The sequence below is a fragment of the Dermacentor variabilis genome, chromosome 2 (genome assembly GCF_050947875.1).
Source record: "Dermacentor variabilis isolate Ectoservices chromosome 2, ASM5094787v1, whole genome shotgun sequence".
NCBI lineage: Eukaryota > Metazoa > Arthropoda > Arachnida > Ixodida > Ixodidae > Dermacentor > Dermacentor variabilis.
The window spans coordinates 168,914,029-168,939,090 of record NC_134569.1 but is presented as its reverse complement, the minus strand read 5'-3'; the positions used below and the strand labels follow the sequence as shown (position 1 = coordinate 168,939,090).

The following is a 25,062-nucleotide window of genomic DNA, read 5'->3' as shown; positions in this document are numbered from 1 at the left end:
AAAGCTTCCTTTACTTCTTGCGGCGTTACTAGTGGAATTTCAAATTCCTCTAGACTATGCTCTCTACAATTATCGTCGTGGGTACCACTGGTACTTTATATATCTCTATAGAACTCCTCAGCCACTTGAACTATCTCATCCATATTAGTAATGCTATTGCCGCTTTTGTCTCTTAACGCATACATCTGATGCTTGCCAATTCCTAGTTTCTTCTTCACTGCTTTTAGGCTTCGTCCATTCCTAAGCTGATCGGTCTATTGTAAGCTGATCGGTCTATAATTTTTCAAGTCTTTGGCGTCCCCTTTCTTATGGATTAGGATTATGTTAGCGTTCTTCCAAGATCCCGGTACGCTCGAGGTCATGAGGCATTGCGTATACAGGGTGGCCAGTTTCTCTAGAACAATCTGTCCACCATCCTTCAACAAATCTGCTGTTACCTGATCCTCCCCAGCTGCCTTCCCCCTTTGCATATCTCCTAAGGCTTTCTTTACTTCTTCCGGCGTTACCTTCGGGATTTCGAATTCCACTAGACTATTTTCTCTTCCATTGTCGTCGTGGGTGCCACTGGTACTGTATCAATCTCTATAGAACTCCTCAACCACTTGGACTATCTCACCCATATGACAAATGATATTGCCGGCTATGGTCTCTTAACGCATACACCTGATTCTTGCCTATTCCTGGTTCCTTCTTCACTGCTTTTAGGCTTCCTGTGTTCCTCAGAGCATGTACAATTCTATCCATACTATACTTCCTTAAGTCAGCTGTCTTACGCTTGTTGATTAAGTTCGAAACTTCTGAGAGTTCTATTCTAGCTGTAGGGTTAGAGGCTTTCATACAATGACGTTTCTTGATCAGATCTTTCGTCTCCTGCGATAGTTTACTGGTATCCTGTCTAACGGAGTTACCACTGATTTCTATTGCACATTCCTAATGATGCCCAGAAAATTGTCGTTCATTGCTTCAACACTAAAGTCCTCTTCCAGAGTTAAAGCCGTATACCTGTTCTGTAGCTTGATCTGGAATTGTTCTATTTTCCCTCTTACTGCTTACTCATTGATCGGCTTCTTATGTACCAGTTTCTTCCGTTCCCTCCTCAGGTATGGGCTAATTCGAGTTGTTACCATCCTATGGTCACTGCAGCGCACCATGCTGAGCACGTCTACATCTTGTATGATGCCAGGGTTAGCGCAGAGTATGAGGTCTATTTCATTCCTAGTCTCGCCCTTCGGGCTCCGCCACGTCCACTTTCGGCTAACCCGCTTGCGGAAAAAAGATATTCATTATCCGCATATAATTTTGTTCTGCAAACTCCACTAATAACTCTCCCCAGCTATTCCTAGAGCCTATGCCGTATTCCTGCACTGCCTTGTCTCCAGCCTGCTTCTTGCCTACCTTGGCATCGAAGTCGCCCATAAATATAGTGTATTTTGTTCTGGCTTTACCCATCGCCGATTCCACGCCTTCATAGAAGTTTTCGACTTCCTGGTCATCATGACTGGATGTAGGGGCGTAGACCTGTGCAACCTTCATTTTGTACCTCTTAAGTTTCACAACAAGATCTGCCACCCTCTCGTTAATGCTATAGAATTCCTGTATGTTACCAGCTATATTGTTATTCATCAGGAATCCGACTCCTAGTTCTCGTCTCTCCGCTGGGCCCTGGTAGCACAGGACTTGCCCTCTTTTTAGTATGTTTCATTTGTCCACCTAACTTCACCGAGCCCTATTATATCCCATTTACTGCCCTCTAGTTCCTGCAATAGCACTGCTAGACTCGCCTCAGTAGATAACGTTCTAGCGTTAAACGTTGCCAGGTTCAGATTCCAATGGCGTCCTGTCCGGACCCAGCGATTCTTAGCATCCTCTGCTGCGCCACAGGTCTGACCGCCGCCGTGGTCAGTTGCTTCGCACCTGCTGGGGATTGAGGGCAGGGGTTGGATTGTTGTATTAATATAGGAGGTTGTAGCCAAGTGCTGCACCAGGGTGGCCAATCCTGCTCTGGTGAGGGAGTGCGTTAACGGTTGTGGTCACCGGCATCAGGCCACACTCCAGGCCTGTTTATGCAATCTTAACCACACGCGGATTTTTTTTTTAATCTGGGGGACAATTGAACGGCACTGGGATTCGAACCGCGGTCCTCTTGCACGCTAGGCGGATGCTCTACCTCTACGCCACCGCTACACCCAGTCGGCTTGCCTCTGCGGGGTCGCAAAATTTCCAAGCCGACGTCTTATCGAGTGGTTGTAGAGTTCACATTTTCATCGATACAGTCTGAATGAAAGTGGCAACATGTTTTATTTTCTGCCCTCTTTATGACACCACGTGCACCCCACCCTAAATAAGCAAATTGCCGAAAACTGAAAAGCCATTTCACACTTCTTACGCAGCTTCCACGTTCTTCGTGGGAATAGCTAGAATAATTTGTCAGTGGTTAGAGGCACCACCACTTGTTCAATTTTCGTTAAAATGACACTTGATAGCGTCTCTGGAGTTTACGCAATGGTGACGTCTCTTCGTTGCTTTTTCAAGCGCTCGACAATTTGCATTTCTTTTATGAAATAACTCCGGTCAAACAAATTCGTTGTTCTCACTTTATGGTAATAAGCATACTTTTATTAGGTCGGTTTTGCCCCGGCTAGGTTCTCACCAGTACACGCCTAAACAACTGTAATTCACAAAGCTTTCGAAAGCACGGCCCTTTACCCGGAACATACAGTATACTGCGAAAAGCTCGCGGTCCTCTAAGGTTCTCCAAGTAGTTCGTCGCGAATGCTTTGAAATGCCACCTTCTGTGCAGCAAAGTAGTCCACAGGGTATTCGAGACACTGCCTTCATTTCGCAGTTCACGATCGCCGCGAAACTACAGCCGGGGAACACATCAGCCCTTGGCCCACCAGCGACACATGGAGAAATGCCATCTGCCTAGAGGAGCTGACTCGGCCACCGGGTTTTCCATGGCTGTGTTCGCGCATGCGCCCGATGTCGCCTTTACCGCGGAGGGCCACGCAGAGAAGCCACCGAGTCCAGCCAAGGTACAAGGACGAGGCCAGCCGGTCGTCGGCCACGGAAGCCACAGTGGAGAGCGCACAGGCTTCAGTGGCCACGGGGCTCCATGCATCAGGAGTGCATAGGCCGCGCTGTCATCAGTCCCTGACGTGCCGCGAGATCATGTGTTTAAAGGGACGAACTGTAGGACGCAGTTCTTCATGCCCTTGCTTTGTTGGCGGCATATTCATGCGTGACTTGTGTATTTATATCTCGCGACCATATCTCGCGCCAATTTCGGATTGTAGTATACTTATGCACGCATATTCATTTCGTCGGGTGCTTATTTCTTGATTTGTGCGTAAATTTTTTCGTTGATATTGCTTGTTTTAATTTCTGTGTTGTAATTGATTCGTTATGAAGAGTTCCGGTAGACTTTTCTAATAGTTCAGGAAGGTTTGCCGACATGGTTTTTCATGTAGCGACGTTCCAAAGAACCATCAACAAAGACCAGATATAGCTAGAGATTTATCAGTAGCGACTTCTGTTCGCGCCTATTTCGGGATCTAGACAGTTTAAGCGTACATATTAATTTTGTACGCTATGTATCTCTCAATTTATGCGTAACTATTTCTGTTATTATTTATCGTTTTGAATTTCTGCGTCATAATTGATTCGTTTGAAAGAGTTCTGGAAGGTTTGCGAAAGAGTTCCGGTAGGCTTGCCTAAAAGTCCAGAAACGTTTGCTGTCATGTTATTTCACCTCGCGACCTTCCAAACAACCATCAACAAAAGCCAGACACTGCTTTTGATTTATCAGTTGCAGCTATTGTTCACACCTACTCCGTAATCTAGCCTATTTAGGTGCACATATTCACTTTGTCAGCTACGCATCTATGGATTTATGCGTTATTTTCATTAATATTTATCATTTGAATTTCTTCCTTATAATTTATTCGTTTCGGAGAGTTTCGGAAGGTTTGCCAATATTTGCTTTCTGCTAGAGACCTTCCAAACAACCATTAACAAAAGCCAAACGCCTCAAAATGATGTTGCTGTAGATCAATCTCTTATAAGCGCGCACATTGCGAACCGCAGCCGATTCGTACGAAGCTATTGTGTTGCGTTCTCCCCCTTAAAACGATCGTTCACATCTACTCTAAATTGTACCGTAATTTCTAATGTATACTTATGCTATATGTACAGTTGAATCTAAGTGTTAACATTGTTATTTATTATAACTTACAATTCTGGGTTATAATTGCAAAGAGATCTGGAAGGTTTGGTTGCCGGGGACAACTGACATTTTGAGATAGCGACTTTAGAAACAAATATTAACAAACGTTAGACGGTCCCTTACAGAGAGCCTTCGTGTAGGTTCATTATATGTCAATGAAATGATCCGGCCTCCTCCGAGTTGAATTCATGCGCATATTTGCGTACACGACTTTTCAGACGTACTTGTGGACAAGAACTGGGACCTTTCTGTGCGAGACTGTTGTTGTGCACACAAGGACTTGCGGGCACCGCATTTTACAGTCGGTGCAAAACTTGTGTGATAGGGAAATGCGATTTTTCTTTTTGCCCAGAAGGGCGCGGATATCAGGAAACCAGGCTGTAGTGGTTTGTGGTATTACCGGGACATCTTCGTATGGAAGCAGATTTCGCCTGTTGGTCATGGGTTGTCGAACAGAAAAGGTAATGCAGCATTCAGCGTCACTTGTTGGAAAATTTTTAAACGAAGCCCTAGTCAACCTGTTAATAAAAGCTATACGAGAAAGTGCGATGGGTTTGGTTGTCCTTCATGTCCTATTCAACGAGACATTTCTCGTCCATATGTGCTTACGCATGGGGGGTCAGAGTTTTAATATCTCGCTCTGCGTTGCACCGCCCACAAGCTGTGCCGATATATAAAGTTTAAATCAGTGGATGGGGATGGACCTGTGTGCAGCGATGTCATAAGGACAAAGGCGATGTATGATGCATGCTTAGCGAAGAATGGTAAAGTAAGGTGTAGGCACAACGAAAGATAACTGGTGCTTCCATAACGCCGGTATAGGACGATGGCAGCTCTTTGGAATTGCCTGATCTTAAGACCCACTTTTAAAGAATTATTGGCCATCATCCCTGCCCTCCGCAAGTTGCCATAAAACGTGTCGGTATCCAACGTTCTGGGATTCGCAGTCTTTGTGCAGAACTTACTGGGAGAACAGGCTGGGTCACTGTGGTTTGTACTTCAATAAAATAGTAGACTCTTTCCCGTAGCTTCCCTTGAAAGGCCGTGTAGTTTCCGTTTCGCCGGTTACGGCGTACATCGCTCGATCAAGATGAAGAAAATTCTACAATAATGAAACGTCTAAAAAACAAGCCGTCTTATTAAATTCGGACTTCCTGCATCTTCAATTTACCCGGAATTCTCAACGATGTCAATCACGTCAATATGACGTTTCATTTACGAGATTGCAATGTCGCATCGCACATTAAAATTTTTCTTCCATAGAAGTGATCTCTCACTTCTGTTTTGAGACGGTGACATTAGCTCATTTCTTGTAGTGCTCTCTTAGCATTACATGGGCCTGCAGCAACGGCGTAAAAGCGCGGCATTATCCTAGGTCTGCGGCAGCTAAAGTGGCATCTAAACCTAACACCTCCTCACTAAAGTAGTATTGCGCAATAAACAAGACATGGATGTAAGAAAAAGACACACAAGTGCAAACTTTCAACTAAATTTATTGTACCGCTCAATAAATCAATGTAGGGGCACAATGTATTGTACCACTACAATATAGTGCGACTGAATCGGTGAAAGCGATTCAGTGGAACAATAAATTTAGTTAAAAGATTGCCCTTGGTGTGTCTTCTTCCCTTACGTACCTGTCTTTCTAGCCCACTAATACTTGAGTACAGGTTTACCAACTTAGCCAGGAATGCTGCTCTCGCTAACACCCCCACCCCCTTTTTATGACGTAGGCAACGGGTCGCTCCGCTCCATTTGGAAGGAGTACTTTGAGTCAGGCGTGCTGGTGAAGCAAAGTACAAAGGAAAACGTATAGCAGAATCGTACTAAAAGAAAAAGATGTAATGGAGCAACCCTATAAAAGCTCGTCACGAAGAGATTTCAATCATGGGCTCCGCACTCGTGGGCCTACGCTTTTCAGCGGCGCCATAAAATCGGATGAACACGTTTAGCCTTACACAGGTCCCGCGTCGGCTGCGGTTACTCGCCACTATAGTGTTACGACTATAGTGAAGGGCCAGCTCATTATAGTCAGTTCCTTCGTAATATCATCCTTACCCATCCTTAAAATTTGTCGTGCAATATTCCGAAGTTTACTGCATTCCTGTTTATTCAATGCTGCGCGATTCCTTTTGTACATATATTTGCTAACGCAGATGGCGCCTCGAGCTTCCCAATATATTGTTTACTTTAAATGCATCACCCTCTGCTGGGCCGAACCCCATTGTGGGTATGTTAAATTTAAGGAAATCAGCAATATTATCAGACGCTTAGCTGGCATTAGCCTATTACGGCAGCTGCTGGTGCGGTGAAGCTCTGCATATTTATTCCCCAGTTCTCCACCATCGGTAAAGGGGTGTTGAAAGTCGCAAACGAGCACCATACATTGTCCACCCGTGGATGGGGGACCGACGGCACAAGAGAAAGAGGGAGCCTGCGAACGGACGAGAGGCGCCCCACTGCAGCACGTGCCGGCCGGCGCATCTACAAACAACATGATCCGTACCGCCGGCTTTTCGGCGAACCGCCTACTCAGTGCGAGGCGCGGGCGCCCCCGACAAGGACGAAGGCCTTGGTGCGGCCAAAAGAGAACGTGGACTTTGTGTAACTTCTCCCTTTCCCTTCTCCTTTCTTCGATCTATCTTTTATAAATAAACCAGTCTCGAAACGTATCCCAACGCGTGAAGTTCCTTCCTTCGAGGTTCCTGCGCGCACGGCCGACGCCGTCCACCTTAGTTAACACGCAGCAAAAGTTAGCGGAATCGTCCAAGAGCGACAGCAATTAGAGTTAGCCCAAAGGCGCGAGCATTCATTTACAAGGGGCTGAGAGGTAGAATTACATCCCGGTAGGATGACATGATCTGCGACCACGCACTCCCACGCGCAGTCGATGGAACGCCGCTTTCTCGCTCTAGTCGGTGCACCGAGAAGACGGCCGCGACAGTGTGGCTTCTCCGAGGTATAGGCGAGGCAGGCTCTGACGACCTTCTCAGCGTGCTAAATCCGCGGTACGGCGCTGGTGTTCGCGATTCTCGCTCGCAAGCTGCACCAGGATGACGCCCAGACTTGGCTTGAGCTGGCTTCGTTACGCCTTGTCGGCCGCCTGCGTGACGTAGCGGAAGAATTTCTGCAGCACTTGGTCGAAAAGGCTCTCGTTCTTCGAAGCGGCATGACTAACAGGCGCTCTGAGTCATATCTAGGGCAATACAAATAATTAGTTTCTTCTTGTTCTTTGTTTCTGCACTTGTCTTCTAAAACTAAACTTGTTGTTTACAAATCATTTTGATCGTGTGATTGTTTTTTTTTTCATGTGCGCCATGCTAAAGCTATGCAGTGCAGCTTCGCATCCGCGATCAAGAAGCAAGTATAGCCTGAACACAACTGTGTATTCGATCGTTCGGGTCATGTTCTTATTGTTTCTACGTGTTCGAAACAGCAAGTGAGAAAATAAGGACGCAATAGAAAAGGAAAAATGCCATATAACGCCATATATAGATTTAAACGGACCGATAGTTGCTAACGAGAAACAGATCACTTAAGCTGCTGGGAAGGCAATGCCAGCTCTTCAACTATCTTGTTGGACGTGACGCCGTGTCACAAGGTGAATATTGCACGCAGCTATATCACCTAACGCGGCACAGTAAAACATTTTGTATCTTTAACGTTTTTTGTTCGTCTAATGAACTACACCTTAACTCTTACTATTTTTTGAATGTTACACGGCCTAATGTGACAATGCACTTAAAGCATGCAAGCCAGTTTCATATAATACTGCAACAGCGAATTACTGAAAATGTGATCCTCCACCTTTCTCCCTTTTCTTTGACGGAACGCCAGTCCAATACCAACATCTTCAGGGCACAGTATGCTGTGTAGCACAAAAAGTTCAACGCCCAGAAGGCTCTTCGTTGTCAAGATTTTGTAGGTATTCATCTTTGGCCAAAAACGCTGCACGCGCAATTGAGAGATGGAGCGAAAAAGAGGAAGCAGGAGCTGGGCGCGTTCGAGTGCGTTGCCACGCGAACATGCTCGAACACTAGACGCTCGAGAAACGCATGAGCTAGAATCACGCTTCCACGCGCAGTCGTTCGGAAGGCACACCGAGACTACTGTGGAGGCAACGTCGCTGCCATCTCAGGTCGGGACCATCTACCCAGCAGACAGCCTCAACGGTGGTGTGCTGGCTTTCGTGGTTCCTGGTGGCAAGCTACCGCAGGATGACCCCGGGACTTCGCTCAAGGCTGCCCCGTTTCGGTACTGCAGTCGGCTGTCTCGCGCTTTCTCCCTCAACCAGGCAAGGCAGGTCCTGCAGCACTTCATCTGTGACAGGGAGAGGTGCTGGTCCATCAGCGTTCCATCGGCGACAAGTACTGTGAGTCAAATTTTATATATACAGAAACAGAGATATACTATCAACCACAGCGTTAGACTTGTGGCATATGCTGCCCACGTGGCACTTCTACTCCGCGGAAGTCCGCAAGGTGAACGACGATTCATGGAAGGAAAATTGTCATCCACCCATACCACAGTAAGAAAATAAAGACTCCTTGCGGTTTTCTCGGAAACCTCGGCAGTTGAGAAGAAAATTTTGTCCTCCTCAGGGCATTGGTGGTTTAAATTTCTTTTTTAACGAATCTTCGTCCAACTTGGGTTGAGCCATTATGAGTTGATGCACGCACTAGAAAAGGGCGCAATAGAAAAAGAAAAATGTCATATAAACTCCATATATAGATTTAAACGGACCTATTAGCTATTAAACGCAGCATACTTCCGAGTGGTAACAGAGATCACCTGTACGGCTTCACTGTGGTTGATGCATAGTTTCCAATATTCGCACACATCTATGAAGTATTATTTGTTTTGATGTCGTACTTAACGTTTTCAACCTTCAACGTAAGATATGATGTTGGGCGGTTCTCGGGGTAAACAGCAACCAGCAGCTCTTCTAAAACTAATATACTCGCTTCCATTTCCCCTGGCGCGATCCTGTATCAATACATTTCCAACGTACCTGTTGAAGTACATAATAATGATTTTGGTTAATTAGCTGACGTGCTGATATCATCCAACCTTAGTCACCCTGAAGGAAGAAAGGGCGAAGAAAGCACATTCATATTGTGGAATCTGCAAGTTATCCACCTGCCATGCAATCTGGAATTGTCGAAAGTTTCAGCCAGCATGGCGATATGGCACATTACGACGAAAGACGTGCTGCAAATTTCAATGACGAACGCGTCCTTCAGCCAGCATGGTGGATCATGCAGATAAAGTGGGGGATTTATACAGCATTGAAACAGCACTCAACCGCAGCATGCGACGTGCTTGGCCTTGTAGCAACATGCCACAATGCCAGAGTTACTGTGAGGGACGCGGACTGAATTTCGGTGATGAATGCGTCCCGTAACTCGTTTTCCGCTAGAGCTTTCGTGCACTCGGCTATTATGATTGCTGCTCTACGACGCGCCCAACGCCCCGGGCGTCTCAAAACGCAAATTAGTGCGTGGAAAACACGTAGGATTGTTCATTCCGCATTTTAGGCATGCGTCCGTGGCGTAATAGATAGAGCATCGTAATTTTATGCTGTGGCACAGCTTCCCGCAGATTGTGGGAGCGCGGCGTGGTGACGTCATTGTACACCAGCGTAGTTGATAGCATTCAAATTTGCTTTACAGTGTAGAGAGAAGTTAGGATAGCTTCAGTTCAGAATGTTTCCGCTAACAAGATCACACCGTGTACTCTCCCGTCCAAGGAGCTCCAAACAGGATACCTATGACAAACATATTTGCCGTGATCCCGTTTTGCAAACAGTTATTATGGGCAGTTCCCGAAAAGAAAAAAAAAGAACCCACAACGCCTTCATTACAGAATCCGACAGCTAAGTCGTCAGTCACAGCAGAAAAATAAATGTGTAATCTCAAGAGTTCAGCGTGCTCAAGGGACCCATGCGCGGGACCGTGAAAGGAAAGTGTTGTAATAGAGTGTTTTAACAGAGCGTTGCTCAGGGAACCGCTGACATGTTATGCACAGAGGTGGCTGCATGAATTTGTTGCTTAAGTGAGTCTACAAGAGGTGTTAACGACGCGCTATGTGTTGATGGTGATAGTTATATAGTAGGAAATGGACGCATAATTCTGCAACCTTTGAGGCACCATGGTGCAGCGTCGTCAGGGAAGAGGGAGTGGGTAGTGAAAGTGGATAGAGGAAGAGTTAGTATGAGGGGTAGTAGATTCCTAACAGAGGACGATGCAACGAGCTACGTAAAGAAGAATGATTGGTGTAATGTTAAGGGATAAGAAAAGAGCAGAATGGATGAGGGAACAAACGCGAGTTAATGACATCTTAGTTGAAATCAAGAAAAAGAAATGGGCATGGGCAGGACATGTAATGAGAGGAGGAAGATGAGCGATGATCATTAAGGGTCAAGGACTGGATTCCAATGGAAGGCAAGCGTAGAAGGGGGCGGCAGAAAGTTAGGTGGGCGGATGAGATTAAGAAGTTTGCAAGGGACAACATGGCCACAATCAGTACATGACCGGGGTAGTTGGTGAAGTATGGGAGAGGCCTTTGCCCTGCTGTGGGCGTAACCAGGCTGATGACGACGACGACGACGATGATGATGATGATGATGATGATGATGATGATGATGATGATGATTATGATGATGATGTAGACTCCATCATGTGCAGATGTGGCCAGGTGGGAGTCCTCAGCAAAGACACCAGATACCAAGCGGGCGCTCACAATGTGGCGATCCCCCAGTTGCATCTCGGAACTCCAGCAGGCTTGCCAGCGCGGAGAGCTGGAGGCGCAATAGGGAATAGCACGTCAGTCTATTTCCCTGTCGGAAGGCCCTGGCGTCGGTAGGTATTGGTGTCTATTGAACATTCTTACGCCAACGATTAGCAGGCACAGATGAGATGCTCCAGAGTCTCGGAGTCTGCGCACTTCTTGCAGGAAAATGACGTGGCTTGGCCCTTTCTGTGCATCTGGGCAGCTGTCGAGCTAGTGCGTACGCGCAGCCACTCGCAGAGGCTCCTAGGAGCCTCTGGAAGGACCTAGTTAACGCCATCCTCGGCTATCCTGACGTCTGAGCTACCAGGTCGCTGGGTACTGGCAAACAAGTCAACGACACGCTACGTCACGCTCCGCTCAATCGGATTCGTAGCAGAACGTTCGTAGAGTTCTACCAAGGATACTGGTTGTACGTTCTGCTGCATATGTGAGCGTCGTACGTAGGCTCATTAGCCTGTCCGCTAACGTTCCCGCTGAGCGGTGTGAGCAAATTACAAGGATAAACCCGACTGAGCAGAGCAGACCGCTTCAGCTAAAAGAAAAACTTAAGCCTGCTAAACTTGTATTTTGTCACGTCAGTACCGGTGGACACATTAGTTGCCTAGATGCAATGCCCCATAAGTGCACTGTTGGTTACCTACTACAGTTGGCCATACACGTAGACTGAAATGATCAATTTTTTTCCTGAACAAATGACTAGGCTTTCAGAACAAGATAAACTTATTGCACGTGTATGACATAATAGTTGATCTACCTCTTTATAATTGAGGTATTTCATAATTTATATATTTCAATGCGTCCGAGCCTGCCACCATGCGATGCAGTTTGTTGCACATGCTCTGGCTGAATGTTGGTCGCACCATTTGGTCTGGATGCCGCAACACAGCCAGGCAGTGCTTGCTCTGCAGCCGCTACTGAGCAATCGTGAAGAGGAAAAAAAGCGATGTGGCGCCAACCATGTAAAGTTTTCTACTAAAATTGCTTAGATTGACATCTGATACTAGTATTCTTCGGTTACCATGAGAAGGACGAATGTAGCACATACATATGTGGTAATCATGATCGTTGCTTGGTACATCTTCTGGGACTTTTTATTATGATTTATCTTTCCAAATGGCAAACCATACGTTTTCTGAATGGACAGAAGCAACAACTCCCTTTGCACATGCAAGACGAGCATAACCAGTGCGCGCTGCATGTATAATGCCATATTTTGTTCAAACCAAAATATTTAACACCATCAATAAGTCCTGTAAAGCAAGAACAAAGTTTAGGGAAAAATGCGTACTGCTACCATTTCCATACTGGCTAGACCACCTCCCTAGCAGATGCCGTAGACACTACCGCCGCATATAGTTCAAGCTCATTCGTATATCCCCACCTGCAATGGCTCGCATTAGCAACAGTATGGAAACATATATATTAACGCTACTCCCTTTAAACTATGGCCTGCTGCCTATCGGAATACGGACAAAATGTTACAAGCGTTATATCTTCAACTAACCAATGTCAAAATTCATTGCATCTCGATAAATTTCTGACGGCGTATCCGGTTTTCAGCTATTGCTGCGTTCTGCTATTGTAACAGCAAGGCGCCTCACAATTTCGATTTTCACACTTTTTGCATTATGCGCTCTCCTAAAGCGACCACGAGTGTGGCCGACAACGCGTGCATACCGAGTACATGACGAAAAAATACCGCTACGAAATCTTGGCTCAAACGTGCCTCGCGTGATGCAAGCTTCATGGACTTCTCAAGAGCTTTTGTCTATATCGCCAAAGTTTCTCTAACGGTAGTGTTAATGACTTAGTTTAATTCTTCCAAAGTATTTCCCCTTCAATGAGTTCCAGTGAAGGGAAGGATGCGGCTAGCCGTGAAATGTGTCCTATTTGTTGCCAATGCACCCAGACTCCATTCACTGGTGTTTCTTTTCCCTCGATGCGTTGAAAAAGTAGGGCGCAGTCATTGACGCTCGCTTCGGAGTCTATTTACCGACATAGGAAAGAGCACTTTAGTGGCCTTCGACCCTTAGCAGGTAAACAGACATGCCCGTCGTATGTGCATTTAGAGCTTTAACCGATCCTTCATTCCGACCGTATTTAATGCACGCGAAGTTGCGTGCGTTCAACCTTCAGAAACAGTCTGCATAAACTACACTCACGCACATCAAGGGAACCGTTTACAAGAAGAAATAAGCTTTTATTTCCTGGGCGACCTTTGCTGCAAGTAATCATGATGATAGAGGCGACTGTCAAAACGTAAGCTGCATGAAATAAACTTCCATGCGAGAAATTCTTTTGCTCAACCAGATTACTGCGTCAATTGCTGCAGCTGTGGCTTTAGTTCGCTGTAATGTAGAGTATTTTTATGGTCCTAAAGGTAAGGTTTTTAGAAATGAAACAAGCCTGGTCCTTTGGGGGTGCTTTAATTTGGCATATTTTTCCGTCATAACAACCCTTTGAGAGTCACATAAGAAACCACTGACCACCAAATTGAACACCTTACAGCAACATTGGCTCGAGGCGACTACCTGATGGGCTTCGCCGTCATCCTGAAGCAGTCAGGCCTGTTGCGCCATCAGGCGCCCCGTTGAAACGCCGTCGACCCGAGTACTGGTAAGCTGCATCTTTCTCCTGATGTTTGCTTGATAGTGATTCCCAGTAAGAAACACGTTCCCTTGAAATATCCGAATAAAATTCCCCTTGAAGACCGCGGCCGTTAGTTTTCCCCGCAAGGACTAGGGGAATGGGCCTTGACGAAACTTTGGTGGCTGGGGAAAGAGTAACATAGATGTGACCAACAGCGCCAGCGACGATTTGACTAAGCGGCTTGGTTGACCGACGTTATTAATAAGCACGACTGTATTCATAGCACGGGAAATCTCGCCGCGCAAAGCCTCCGAACGCAACTTCTGTGTTACAGAAGTTACGGGCAATGTGACCCAGTTCACCGTTGTACAAGCAGACTTGTCGACGGTAGAGAGTGTGCCCCAAGTTAGTTCGGAGAGCTGGTGGTCGTCTCCCAGGCTTCCCCTAACACGAGGAGGAGATAACAGCTCACGGATGGAACCATGTTGTCGAAGGTGGAGGTGGAGGCCTACTAACTACATCGGAAAACCTCAACGGGCGTGTTTCTGGACGCGGCGTGGGAGATCAAAAGGCTTGCCACAGCTCCTGGCATAAGATTTCCGTGACAGAAGCGACTGCTGACTCTTTGGATGGAGACCACGGTTTGCAACTCCACACACAATATTATGCGAATGAGCTTTCGCTAATACAGGGATAGAAACGGTGGCGCTCATAAGTGTGTTATTGGACAGGCGCTGAAAGAGACGGCACTGTTGCTGAATGGCTCGCTCGATTACAGTTGCCTCCTTGATGAATTCGTCTATCGTGGTTGGTGGGCTTTGTACCAAGTCAGCAAACAATTGCCCTGTAATTCCCCGCATGAGATGGCGCACTTTCTCGGTCTCGCGCATATCGGGGTCAGCTCTGTGAAATAAGCGGGCTATATCCTCGGCTTACACGGCGTCGCTTTCGCTTTCTTTGAAAGCGCACTTCGATAAGCTCTTGGGCGTAAACGGACTAGTCAGAACTGGAGAGTTTATCTATTAGCTGGTATCGAAAGTCGCTCCAGGTTTGGCAGCACGATCCTCTGTTCAGGAACTACGTGCTAGCGCTGTCTTCTATTGGAAATTAATGTACACAATTTTTTTTGTTTGGCACTCCACTCGTTGACATTCGCAACGCGTTCATGCCGTTCAAGCCAGTCCTCAAAGTTTTCAAACGCGACGCCACGGACGATGTCCAGAACATGCAGATGCTAAAAAGTCCCTGGGAAAGATTTGCCATCTGTGAAGGAAGGCAATTCGCTGATATAGAGATTTCCATGCTGGTCGGAACTAAAATGGCGGTGAATTCGGGGCTCAGACCAAGCATGCGGTGGCTGAATCGGTGCTCAGGAGTGGTGACGAGAGCTTGATTTTTTGGGATGCGTGTGTGGGTCATAGTAGGAGTCCCTACCATCAGGTTGCTTTACTCTGCACCTCCACCAGTGTGACGACGTCGAAACCGAGGGACGAACGCATTAGTCAGCAGGTATAGTAAAATGAATAGACGGTATAATATCGCGTGCTAGTAACTTCTTGTTCGCTGTGTTTCGTTTAAATGCCGAGATATCTTCTTATCGTCGTCATCCTGGTCGCACTGCGGATGCGGCAATGTGATTAGCTTAACTAGATTATTTGCATCATCAAGGCTTTTGGTTGTATGTCTACGATCGAGCCTTGTTGGCCTAAAGTGTGGTGCATTAAGATATTCAGATCACGGAAGTCGGACACATGGGTCAGACAGTATCAAGAAACACAGGCTCGCGATTTAGCCATTACATTGTCGAAAGCCGAAGTATGTCGCCTGTCGGCGACATACTTCGGCTTTCGGAAACAAAATGGCTTTCGGAAACAAAATGTGAAGCACAAAACATTTGTGCTTCGAAAGGAGGAGCCTGAGGATCAGGCTTCTCGAATGTCGAATGCGCAGAAGCATAGGGTGACGTGGATAGGACCACCTTGAAGTAGCAGTAGCAGTAGGAGTACTAACTAGTTTTTTATTATAAACATGGTGTAGAGGAGGAACTGAGAAATAATCTTTGCTCAATGGGCTGTAACAGTCTGATTGACAATAGGAGGGAGGATAAGTAGCACAGAAAAATGTAAAAATAAAGGAACCTTACAGATCGCCTTCATAAAGCTAGCCAAGGCTTAAAGATAAACGGGTGCACTTACAGATAACAGTAATAAAATCATGTCAATGGCAATATTATGGAACAAATAGAACTTTTTTGCCATCTTCGTAGTTGCATAACTAGTCAAGATTAATTAACTTCGGAAGTCTTACAGATATAGAAAACTAAAGAAACATTTCCGAAAAATAAAATTAGGAAGTGTGCCTGGCAACGTTCCAGTCCGGATTACTTCGCATCCAAGCGGATGCGCAAACATTTTTCCCGCAGTCATGAAGGAAGTTCACCAACTAAGAAAAAGTTTGTGTAGCTCCGTACTCAATCGTGTCAATCGTAATGCCATGTGCGAATGGACGACGCCATTAATGTATAACACTGGTACCGAGAAAGTCAAAGGGCAGGGACAACTTCAGGTGTTTTATTCTGGTTATTCTTACTTTACCAGCTACTCCTGTTTTGGCATTGAAAGCTACAAGGAACAGCTTGTGTCAGTGTCCTGACACTTTCTGAGCGACAGCGTGCTGGATTTACGCATGGCGTCCATACAACTATTGCTGCAGTGGCGCATAAGAGCGTAGTGACTCGGCAGTTTTTAATGTGTAATCGATTTATTTCTGATAATGGAAAAATAATTACACCGTATACGAAAGCCTAAATAGTGCGGAATTAGGGATTTCCTATTAATTTTCACATCTCTGTGGAATTTATCTAAATTTATAAACAGCGAAGCTAAATTCACACTTATCCAATAAACAGAATGAAATAGCCCCTTAACTTCCTGAGTGACCATGAACACAATTTGCCGCGTCCTCCTATACCGCACCTGCAGATCATTATGCTAGAGCAGCTCCCGAACTGAGGTGAAGAAATCACAAAAGAGGAAGGAGCGTTTTATCATCCCTTAAAAACTATGAACCAACATGTACACCAACATACATATTTCATCATCATCATCATCATCATCATCATCATCATCATCATCATCATCATCATCTGCCTGGTTACGCCCACTGCAGGGCAAAGGCCTCTCCCATACTTCTCCAACAACCCCGGTCACCTAGTAATTGTGGCCATGCCGTCCCTGCAAACTTCTTAATCTCATCCGCCCACCTAACTTTCTGCCGCCCCCTGCTACGCTTCCCTTCCCTTGGGATCCAGTCCGTAACTCTTAATGACCATCGGTTATCTTCCCTCCTCATTACATGTCCTGGCCATGCCCATTTCTTTTTCTTGATTTCAACTAAGATGTCATTAACTCGCGTTTGTTCTCTCACCCAATCTGCTCTTTTCTTATCCCTTAACGTTACACCTATCATTCTTCTTTCCATAGCTCGTTGTGTCGTCCTCAATTTGAGTAGAACCCTTTTCGTAAGCCTCCAGGTTTCTGCCCCGTAGGTGAGTACTGGTAAGACACAGCTATTATATACTTTTCTCTTGAGGGATAACGGCAACCTGCTGTTCATGATTTGGGACTGCCTGCCAAACGCACTCCAGCCCATTCTTATTCTTCTGATTATTTCCGTCTCATGATCCGGATCCGCCGTCACTACCTGCCCTAAGTAGATGTATTCCCTTACGACTTCCAGTGCCTCGCTGCCTATTGTAAATTGCTGTTCTCTCCCGAGACTGTTAAGCATTACTTTAGTTTTCTGCATATTAATTTTTAGACCCACTCTTCTGCTTTGCCTCTCCAGGTCAGTGAGCATGCATTGCAATTGGTCCCCTGAGTTACTAAGCAAGGCAATATCATCAGCGAATCGCAAGTTACTAAGGTATTCTCCATTAACTTTTATCCCCAATTCTTTCCAATCCAGTTCTCTGAATACCTCCTGTAAACACGCTGTGAATAGCATTGGAGATATCGTATCTCCCTGCCTGACGCCTTTCTTTATTGGGATTTTGTTGCTTGCTTTATGGAGGACTACGGTGGCTGTGGAGCCGCTATAGATATCTTCCAGTATTTTTATATATGGCTCATCTACACCCTCATTCCGTAATGCCTCCATGACTGCTGAGGTTTCGACTGAATCAAACGCTTTCTCCTTAGCAATGAAAGCTATATATAAGGGTTGGTTATATTCTGCACATTTCTCTATCACTTGATTGATAGTGTGAATATGGTCTATTGTTGAGTAGCCTTTACGGAATCCTGCCTGGTCCTTTGGTTGACAGAAGTCTAAGGTGTTCCTGATTCTATTTGCAATTACCTTAGTAAATACTTTGTAGGCAACGGACAGTAAGCTGATCGGTCTATAATTTTTCAAGTCTTTTGCGTCCCCTTTCTTATGGATTAGGATTATGTTAGCGTTCTTCCAAGATCCCGGTACGCTCGAGGTCATGAGGCATTGCGTATACAGGGTGGCCAGTTTCTCTAGAACAATCTGTCCACCATCCTTCAACAAATCTGCTGTTACCTGATCCTCCCCAGCTGCCTTCCCCCTTTGCATATCTCCTAAGGCTTTCTTTACTTCTTCCGGCGTTACCTTCGGGATTTCGAATTCCACTAGACTATTTTCTCTTCCATTGTCGTCGTGGGTGCCACTGGTACTGTATAAATCTCTATAGAACTCCTCAGCCACTAGAACTATCTCATCCATATTAGTAATGATATTGCCGGCTTTGTCTCTTAACGCACACATCTGACTCTTGCCAATTCCTAGTTTCTTCTTCACTGTTTTTAGGCTTCCTCCGCTCCTGAGAACATGTTCAATTCTATCCATATTATACTTCTTTATGTCAGCTGTCTTACGCTTGTTGATTAACTTCGAAAGTTCTGCCAGTTCTATTCTAGCTGTAGGGTTAGATGCTTATATACATTGGCGTTTCTTGATCAGATTTTTCGTCTCCTGCGATAGTTTGCTGGTATCCTGCCTAGCGGAGTTACCACCGACTTCCGTTGCACACTCCTTAATGATGCCCGCAAGATTGTCGTTCATTGCTTCAACACTAAGGTCCTCTTCCTGAGTTAAAGCTGAATACCTGTTCTGTAGCTTGATCTGGAATTCCTATATTTTCCCTCTTACCGCTAACTCATTGATCGGCTTCTTATGTACCAGTTTCTTCCGTTCCCTCCTCAGGTCTAGGCTAATTCGAGTTCTTACCATCCTGTGGTCACTGCAGCGCACCTTGCCGAGCACGTCCACATCTTGTATGATGCCAGGGTTAGCGCAGAGTATGAAGTCTATTTCATTTCTAGTCTCGCCGTTCGGGCTCCTCCACGTCCACTTTCGGCTATCCCGCTTGCGGAAGAAGGTATTCATTATCCTCATATTATTCTGTTCCGCAAACTCTACTAATAACTCTCCCCTGCTATTCCTAGTGCCTATGCCATATTCCCCTACTGCCTTGTCTCCAGCCTGGTTCTTGCCTACCTTGGCATTAAAATCGCCCATTAGTATAGTGTATTTAGTTTTCACTCTACCCACCGCCGATTCCACGTCTTCATAGAAGCTTTCGACTTCCTGGTCATCATGACTGGATGTAGGGGCGTAGACCTGTACAATCTTCATTTTGTACCTCTTATTAAGTTTCACAACAAGACCTGCCAACCTCTCGTTAATGCTATAGAATTCCTGTATGTTACCAGCTATATTCTTATTAACCAGGAATCCGACTCCTAGTTATCTTCTATCCGCTAAGCCCCGGTAGCACAGGACGTGCCCGCTATTTAGCACTGTATATGCTTCTTTTGGCCTCCTAACTTCACTGAGCCCTATTATATCCCATTTACTGCCCTCTAATTCCTCCAATAGCACTGCTAGACTCGCCTCACTAGATCACTAGAAGCATACATATTTATCTTACGTAAATGTAGCTGGAGTTGTGCAGCGGTGGCGTAGAGGTAGAACACCCGCCTCGCGTGCAAGAGGTCCCTGGTTCGAATCCCGGTGCCGCGCAATTTTCCACCGGATTAAAAAAACCGCGTGTTGATAAAATTGGATAAACAAGCCTGGAGTGTGGCTGGATCCCGGTGACCAGAACCGGTAACGCACTTCCTCACCAGAGCAGGATTGGCCACCCTGGTGCCGTACTTGGCCACAACCTCCAATATGAACACAACAATGAAACCCCGGCCCTCAGTCCCCAGCAGCTGCGAAGGATCTGATCACGGCGGCGGTCAGACCTGCGACGCAACAGAGGGTGCTAAGAATCCCTGGATCCGGACAGGCTGCAATTGGAATATGAACCTGGCAACGTTTAACGCTAGAACGTTATCTAGTGAGTCAGGTCTAGCAGTGCTATTGGAGGAATTAGAGGGCAGTAAATAGGATATAACAGGGCTCAGTGAAGTCGGGAGGCCAAAAGAACCATATATAGTGCTGAAAAGTGGGCACGTCCTGTGCTACCGGTGCTTAGCGGAGAGACGAGAACAAGGAGCCGCATTCCTGATTAATAAGAATATAGCTGGTGTGAAGAAGAAGACGCGCCTCACGGCACAGACACATCGCCAACGCGCGGCTCGGCCCCGCTCGCGCTGTTGATTACTGTCGCCTTTTTTGGACAGTGCTTCGGGCTGTCTCGCCGTTCCCGGTCGCCGCGCTTTTGCCTTAGGAGCCGCCAATAAACCTCTTCTGGAAATTCTGGAAGGTCAGCACGAGCATACGGTTGGTAGGAAGGAGTGGCGTATTGGCGAAAGGGCTGGCTGCCGTACTGGAAGGGCCGAGAGGCGTCGCCGAACGCTTTAGGCCGACGTCGGCAATATCGGGCGACGTGTCTAGGAGTGCAGCAAAAATACCAGATGGGACGACTATCAGGCGTCCTCCAAGGATTAGCTCTCGGTGCGGTCCAAGATGCAGCATGGGCTTCCGGTGGCACCGGTTGGGAATGGGTCGCGAAAGACGCAGGCGGAGGCCTGCGTACTGCCTGCGCGTACGTAAGAGGCGCAGCCACAGGCAGGACTGGCTGCGCATAGGTGGGAGGAGTCGCGACAGGCTGCACTGCCAGAGCAGAGTTGAGATTCGTGGCTGCAGGCGGCTGATGGTGTACGAAAGGGACAACTTGAGCGACCTCTTCGGAGATGAGAGTGCGGAGCGTGTTTGGAAGACGGGAGGTGGGCTCCTGAGTGAAGGGGACTAAAGAAAGTTGGCGGGCAACTTCCTCACGCACGAAGTCCTTGACCCGTTGAAGTAATGAGCATGAGTCGTACATGCTGTCAAGGCTTGCCACCAAGTCGTCGCTGCCCAGAGCACGCCGAGTCGAAGCGCGTTGCTTCCGTAACTCATCATAACTTTGGCATAGGCTGACGACTTCGGACACAGTGCGCGGATTCCTGGCTAGAAGCATCTGGAAAGCGCCGTCATCGATGCCCTCCAGTATATGGTGAATTCGCTCAGCTTCGGGCATTGCCGCGTTGACTCGTTTACACAGGTCCACGACGTCTTCAATGTAGCTCGTGAATGTTTCTGCCGTCTGCTGTGCTCGGGCGCGCAAGCGTTGTTCAGCGCGCACTTTGCGAACAGCGGGTCGGCCGAACACTTCTGTAAAGGTTGTCTTGAAGATTGACCATGTGGGTAAGTCACTTTCGTGATTGTGAAACCAGAGTTGGGCAACACCAGCCAGATAAAAGATGACATGGGTTAACTTCGCTGGATCATCCCACTTGTTGTGCGCGCTCACCCGTTCATATGACGCCAACCAGTCTTCTACGTCGTCGTCGTCTGCACCGCTGAAGATCTTGGGGTCGCGTTGTCGTGCAACGCCGGTGCAAGTAACGGCCTGTGGCGTCGGCGCCGTTTGGGATGAGCTGTCGGTCATGGCGGGCGATAGCGTTCTTGATCGCAGCTCCAGGGTTACAAGCGACGGGGTTTGAGTCCCAGCACCTCCACCAATTGAGGTGGAGGTTTATTGGCGTCTCCTAAGGCAAAAGCGCGGCGACCGGGAACGGCGAGACAGCCCGAAGCACTGTCCAAAAAAGGCGACAGTAATCAAGAGCGCGAGCGGGGCCGAGCCGCGCGTTGGCGATGTGTCTGTGCCGTGAGGCGCGTCTTCTTCACACTGGTAACATACAGGAATTCTATAGCATTAATGAGAGGGTGGCAGGTCTTGTTGTGAAACTTAATAAGGGGTACAAAACGAAGGTTGTACAAATCTACGCCCCTACATCCAGCCATGATTACCAGGAAGTCGAAAGCTTCTATGAAGACGTGGAATCGGCGATGGGTAAAGTCAAAGGAAAATACACTATACTGATGGGCCAAGGTAGGCAAGACGCAGGCTGGAGACAAGGCAGTGGGGGAATATGGCATAGGCACTAGGAGTAGCAGGGGAGAGTTATTATTAGAGCTTGCGGAACAGAATAAAATGCGGATAATGAATACCTTCTTCCGCAAGCGGGATAGCCGGAAGTGGACGTGGAGGAGCCCGAACGGCGAGACTAGGAATCAAATAGACTTCATAATCTGCGCTAACCCTGGCATCATACAAGATGTCGACGTGCTCAACAAGGTGCGCTGCAGTGACCATAGTATGGTAAGATCTCGAATTAGCCTAAACCGGAGGAGGGAACGGAAGAAACTGGTACATATGAAGCCGATCAATGAGTTAGCGGTAAGAGGGAAAATAGAGGACTTCCAGATCAAGCTACAGAACAGGTATATGGCTTTAACTCAGGAAGAGGACCTTAGTGTTAAAGCAATGAACGACAATCTTGTGGGAATCGTTAAGGAGTGTGTAATAGAAGTCGGTGGTAACTCCGTTAGACAGGATACCAGCAAGCTATCGCAGGAGACGAAAGATCTGATCAAGAAACGCCAATGTATGAAAGCCTCTAACCCTACAGCTAGAATTGAACTGGCAGAACTTTCGAAGTTAATCAACAAGCCTAAGACAGCTGACATAAGGAAGTATAATATGGATGGAATTGAACATGGTCTCAGGAATGGACGAAGCCTAAAAGCAGTGAAGAAGAAACTAGGAATTGGCAAGCATCAGATGTATGCGTTAAGAGACAAAAGCGGCAATAGCATTACTAATATGGATGAGATAGTTCAAGTGGCTGAGGAGTTCTATAGAGATATATAAAGTACCAGTGGTACCCACGACGATAATTGTAGAGAGCATAGTCTAGAGGAATTTGAAATTCCACTAGTAACGCCGCAAGAAGTAAAGGAAGCTTTGGGAGCTATGCAAAGGGGGAGGCAGCTGGGGAGGATCAGGTAACAGCAGATTTGCTGAAGGATGGTGGGCAGATTGTTCTAGAGAGACTGGCCACCCTGTATACGCAATGCCTCTTGACTTGGAGCGTACCGGAATCTAGGAAAAACGCTAACATAATCCTAATCCATAAGAAAGGGGACGCAAAAGACTTGAAAAATTATAGACCGATCAGCTTACTGTCCGTTGCCTACAAAGTATTTACTAAGGTAATTGCAAATAGAATCAGGAACACCTTAGACTTCTGTCAACCAAAGGACCAGGCAGGATTCCGTAAAGGCTACTCAACAATAGACCATATTCACACTATCAATCAAGTGATAGAGAAATGTGCAGAATATAACCAACCCTTATATATAGCTTTCATTGCTAAGGAGAAAGCGTTTGATTCAGTCGAAACCTCACAGTCATGGAGGCATTGCGGAATCACGGTGTAGACGAGCCGTATGTAAAAATAGTGAAAGATGTCTATAGCGGCTCCACAGCCACCGTAGTCCTCCATAAAGCAAGCAACAAAATCCCAATAAAGAAAGGCGTCAGGCAGGGAGATACGATATCTCCAATGCTATTCACAGCGTCTTTACAGGAGGTATTCAGAGAACTGGATTGGAAAGAATTGGGGATAAAAGTTAATGGAGAATACCTTAGTAACTTGCGATTCGCTGATGATATTGCCTTGCTTAGTAACTCAGGGGACCAATTGCAATGCATGCTCACTGACCTGGAGAGGCAAAGCAGAAGAGTGGGTCTAAAAATTAATCTGCGGAAAACTAAAGTAACGTTTAGCAGTCTCGGAAGAGAACAGCAGTTTACGATAGGTAGTGAGGCACTAGAAGTGGTAAGGGAATACATCTACTTAGGACAGGTAGTGACTGCGGATCCAGATCATGAGACTGAAATAATCAGAAGAATAAAAATGGGCCGGGGTGCGTTTGGCAGGCATTCTCAAATCATGAACGGCAGGTTGCCATTATCCCTCAAGAGAAAAGTTTATAACAGCTGTGTCTTACCAGTACTCACGTACGGGGCAGAAACCTGCAGGCTTACGGAAAGGGTTCTACTTAAATTGAGGACGACGCAACGAGCTATGGAAAGAATGATAGATGTAACGTTAAGGGATAAGAAAAGAGCAGATTGGGTGAGGGAACAAACGCGAGTTAATGATATCTTATTTGAAATCAAGAAAAAGAAATGGGCATGGGCAGGACACGTAATGAGGAGGGAAGATAACCGATGGCCATTAAGAGTTACGGACTAGATTCCAAGGGAAGGGAAGCGCAGCAGAGGGCGGCAGAAAGCTAGGTGGGAGGATGAGATTAAGAAGTTTGCAGGGACAACATGGCCAAAATTAGTACATGACCGGGGTAGCTGGAGAAGTATGGGACAGGCCTTTGCCCTGCAGTGGGCGTAACCATGCTGCTGCTGATGATGATGAAATGTAGCTGGGACACCCTGCTTATGCTCGTAAACAATTCGTGGATAATTAGTTAAACGTTAGGCCGCGTGTCGGTGCTTTCTCCATGTATCTGCATTCCATCACTGTGTACATTCTTCTCTTCTACAGGCGCGACTGTGCTGCACTGCAGTAGGAAGCTTTCGAGGTTCCTTTTCTCAGTTGTTGCATGTACTCGAGTTGGAGAGGCTAATGATTTGCATGTGCTTTTTTGTTCGTGTGGACAAACCCAACACGCAACTGTATCAAAGCCGCGTCATACAAGGTAGGGAACCGCTGTCTTTCATTCCCCCGCATGCCTCTGAACAACCCGCACGCAGCTTACAGCAACGCACGTGGTGCTGGCGTCACTTACAAGAGAAGGCCACTTCCTATGCTGACGCCCTATAACTCGGCTGTTGAACACTGGTGCGTCGCTTGCTGTTGTTAGATGTAAATGGTTCGGATGACTGTCACACTAAGCGATCTGCATTCCCGCGTCACCGAGCCATTGGTGTGCGCTTGCAGGTGGTCATGGGTTTTTGCCTACCCAAGTAGCCCGTGTGGGCTTATTGAGCGTGCATTGTGCCGTTCGGTCGTTTGCTCATAGGCCCTCGTAGGAAGTCCACATCGGTCATTTTGTAAAACGCTGTCCGCGCCTCGCACGCTTCCGAGCGGATCAAGCAACAGCTACGGAATCTTCGGTGGACAGGCATGGCT

General features: G+C 46.8%; 1 protein-coding gene across 1 annotated transcript in view; it reads left to right on the top strand.

Annotated features, from left to right (window-relative positions):
* LOC142572927 (uncharacterized) overlaps positions 1-25,062 on the top strand; it is a 104,542-nt gene that overhangs the window by 21,417 nt on the left and 58,063 nt on the right. Inside the window, exon 3 of the transcript XR_012826169.1 lies at positions 13,526-13,633. The gene's annotated coding sequence lies outside the window, so the exon portion shown is untranslated. The remainder of the gene's footprint in view (positions 1-13,525; positions 13,634-25,062) is intronic.